The sequence below is a fragment of the Amia ocellicauda genome, chromosome 13, assembly GCF_036373705.1.
Source record: "Amia ocellicauda isolate fAmiCal2 chromosome 13, fAmiCal2.hap1, whole genome shotgun sequence".
NCBI lineage: Eukaryota > Metazoa > Chordata > Actinopteri > Amiiformes > Amiidae > Amia > Amia ocellicauda.
The window spans coordinates 30,503,144-30,507,589 of NC_089862.1; positions in this window are offsets into that span (position 1 = coordinate 30,503,144).

Sequence of the window (4,446 nt, forward strand, 5' to 3'; positions counted from 1 at the left end):
CCCTTCTTGTTTGTTTGTTTTATCCCATCTGGGATTGGGTTGAGGATGGATGAGTTTTCTGTGTTTATGTTTGCTGCCTTTGAGAAACTATTCAACATTTTTCATAATTGTGACTAGATAATTATCAGTCCTTTTTTTAGTCCATTTGGTAAGGAGGTTTAGTTTTCAAATGATTTTCAAATTGTATACAAACTGTACATTCCTATGCATTATCTTATGACAAATTCTACATTCGAATGCAGGCATTGTCTGATTGAATTTGAATGTCAACATTTCAAGGATTCAATAGTACAGAAAGCCCAGCGATGAACTGGCTTCCCGTCCTGGGTGTATTCCTGCCTTGTGCCCTATGCTTGCTGGGATCGGCCCCGGCTTCGCCACGACCCTCACCAGGATAAGCGGTTTTGAAAATGGATGGATTGATGAATAGCACAGAAAGGTATGTCCAGAAAATGGGATCAAGGGGATCAAGACCCAGTGCATAAGAAAAGGGAAATCTGCATCCACTATATTGAATCTGCTTCGAATCTTTGAAACGAGGTAAGTGCAAATCTTGATTTAGAATTAAGTCTTTAAAGTTTTAAAATTACGTTTTCAAGGAATATATAAATTGTCCACATTATTGAAAGGTCAGGTCAATCAGTTTTGCACGTATAAAAACACTTTTACACGATCTTAGTCTTTGAACTTCAAGTGTCCAGGTCTTGTTTATGTAATCTATTCTGTAATAAGTTATGTTGATATCGCAAAATGCAATACTCTTAACCTAGCTTTGAAAAGGTGGCCTCCAGGTACAGGTTATTGTGTGATTATGGCATCGTTATCATAGCAGAAGGGAGACCAATAGAAAAATGATCCAACATTACAAAAGCAGATAGGTTTGTTTGTTTGTTTTTCTTCATTGGGAAACTGATTCATCTTTCATCACTTGTAGTGCAATCAGTGCTGGTGAATTAAATGACAAATATGATAAGAGTTCTCTGTGGTGGCATTGGCAGGATGAACGAAGGGCCCTCAATATAACTGGTGACTTCATCACAAAGGGAGAGCATTCAGGGAGACCAAGAGGACAGGTCAGAAGTAGGTGCTGCAATAAAGCCCTCTAGGTCTCTATACAGACAACACGTATGGTTTATTTTCTGGCCAAGACAGAGGCTTGTCTTACAGTGCTTAGTTTGTGCTTTGTTTTTATTACTACATAGATCTATACTAAATGATTTAGAAGTCAATTATAATAATAATAATCTTTATTTCATATAGCGGCTTTCATAACTGAATATCACAAAGCGCTTTACAGAGGAGAAAGCAAATCAATTAACGGGAAGTATATCACAAAACAACATCATAAAAACAATAACAAACTGAATACTTTTTAAAGCAAGTAGATCTACTCCAGAAAAACACTGTTGAAAACCCATTTTTCTTCTGAAATCTTGTTTATTTCAGGCCATGGTGCATCACACATATTTTCTTACATTGGCCTGCAGGAACACACAGAACATGAATTTAATCCAGTTCCTTTGAAATAACTACCTTTGTTGCAGTGGTTTTCCTGACTTAAGTCCCTGCAGAACTATTCACTTTGAAGAGTTTAATTAATTCACACAGAAATGCAGTTACATTTAATCTTTCTTTCAAGATAAGCCAGTAATAAGGGTTTACATGGTAAGAAGGGTTGTCACTTTGTTACAGTTTAGCAGTCCAAGCTTATTCACATTGAACACATGGGCTTAATTGCCCCACACAAAAAAATATGTGGTCAGTGACTTAATTTGAATATTAATTAGACACCCCAGAAAACCCTTTCACAGGCATTTCATCTGTGTTCACTGACACCAAATGACTTCACCCACATTGCATGTTGTAAACACAATTTGTGAACAGTCTGTAAAGGTATCTTAAAGTTTGTGATGAAATATAGAGAAGGATAGGACAATTAAAACATTATATAATATATGTATAATGTATATTATGTAATCCTCATATTATTACAAATGTATTTAAAAGTACCAAACCAGGATTTATAATAATAATCGTATGTGCATTTTCCAGTTTTACAAATAAAGGGGGTATTACACCTAAATTTGTTGTTTCAGAGTTCAGTAAACCTAGACATTTTATGTAACATCTGTTGATTCAATAATGAAGCTATAATTTTATATACAGAAGATGAATGGAGATTTCTTGGCAACAGTTTGATGGGTATACATTCTATATAAATTAATTTGCATATGATATACATCAGGAAAAAATCTGGAAAATTATAATTTATCATGTTAAAATGCATCGACATACAGTTAGTTCCATACATATTTGGACAGTGACACAATTGTCATAATTTTGACTCCATACGCCACCACAATGGATTTGAAAGGAAACATTTAATATGTACTTTAAGTGTAGACTTTCATCTTTAATTTGAGGGTAGTTACATCCAAATTGGGTGAACGGTGTAGGAATTACACCCATTTTTATATGTGGTCCCCCCAATTTTAGGTGCTCAAAAGTTATTGGACAAACTAACATAATCATGAATTAAATTGTGAGATTCAATGCTACAGTTCCAGAACTGTACAGGGTTCTTTAGATGTTTTTTTGTCAAACTCTAATCTGGTCTTCCTGTTTTTGTGGGTTACTAATGTTTTACATCTTGTGGTAAACCCTCTGTATCTACTCTGGTGAAGTCTTCTCTTGATTGTTGACTTTGACACAGATACGCCTACCTCCTGGAAGGTGTTCTTGATCTGGCCAACTGTTGTGAAGGGGTTTTTCTTCACCAGGGAAATAATTTTTCTGTCATCCACCACAGTTGTTTTCCGTGGTCTTCTGGGCCTTTTGGTGTTCCTGAGCTCACCAGTGCGTTCTTTCTTTTAATAATGTACCAAATAGTTTATTTGGAAACACCTAATGTTTTTGCCATCTCTCTGATTGGTTTGTTTTGATTGCTAAGGCAAAACTGAAGGCAAAACGCCCCAAGAACAAGCAGGAACTAAAGACAGCTGCAGTGCAGGCCTGGCAGAGCATCACCAGGGAAGAAACCCAGCATCAGGTGATGTCTATGGGTTCAGGCAGTCATTGACTGCGAAGGATTTGCAACCAAGTATTGAAACTCACAATTTAATTAATGATTATGTTAGTTTGTCCAATTACTTTTGAGCCCCTAAAATTGGGGGGACCATATAAAAATGGGTGTAATTCCTACACCGTTCACCCAATTTGAATGTAACTACCCTCAAATTAAAGATGAAAGTCTACACTTAAAGCACATCTTGATTGTTTCCTTTCCAATCCATTGTGGTGGCATACAGAGCCAAAAGGATGACAATTGTGTCACTGTCCTAATATTTATGGACCTAACTGTATATAAATAAGACTGTCTTCCTTGGGGAGATTAACCTGTTATTATTATTCATACCAGTGAAACAGTAAGGGGATCTTAAATAAGAAAGAGGGGCTCTTCACTTGACTCATAATGCCTGATGCCACTGAGCAGCTGATTACTAAATGGAGCAGAAACACATTCACTCACGAAAGCAGCCAAAATGAGACTAAATGCCTTTGACATAAGATGCCAGTGAAAGACATTGAATGCTAAATGAAATGACTACATCAGCGATGATATGAGTTTTGAGCTGACAAGACAGAGAGAACTAGCCGAGGACCGTCATGAAAAGATGGTAGTGATGGTACATCTAATTGATCTCCGTGTACAGTCAGAGGATTCGCTGTAGTGCTCCTGAAGTGATGAGCAGGAAAGGCGGTACATTTATGAAGAAAAGAAGCTCAATTGTATTGGGCAGGCACAACCACTTAAAACAAATCGGAGTGAAATGCCTTTTGACTTAGAACTGCCTGGAGCTCAAAGGAGATATACTGAAAGAAAAAGTAATAATAATTTAACTCAGCACTGTAAATTCACACATATTCATTTTCATCCAGTCCTGTGCTCTAAGAATGGATCAATCTTATAATATTTACTGAAGGATGTGAAGGACACAGAGTGGTTGACTTATGTTTCTATTGTATTATGTATTACACTTATGTATTTCACTTATTTAATAATGGAAAATCTTTGCCCTTTGCTATTTGGAGGGAGGATAGAAAAGTAATACATATATACAGTATATTAAAATTATATAAAATGTCAATTATACATTTGATTTAACTTTGGTTTATGCTTTTTCCTTTGTAGGTAGATCAAAATGAATGTCAATCACTTTGCTGTTATTAAATATTTGTTGGTAGAGGACACTGGAAGTTTGAATATATGATCAAAGTGTGCTCTTACATTAAAAAACTTAATGAGACCACAATGCTTAATGCTAGATTGACAGCATTGAATACTATTTGCCTGCAAAAGATAAAGCATACAGTACATAAAGAACAAATCACTAAATGTTATTTGCATTTGGCTGTGCTCAGTATGTAGAGTTAGTAGCTGTAAAT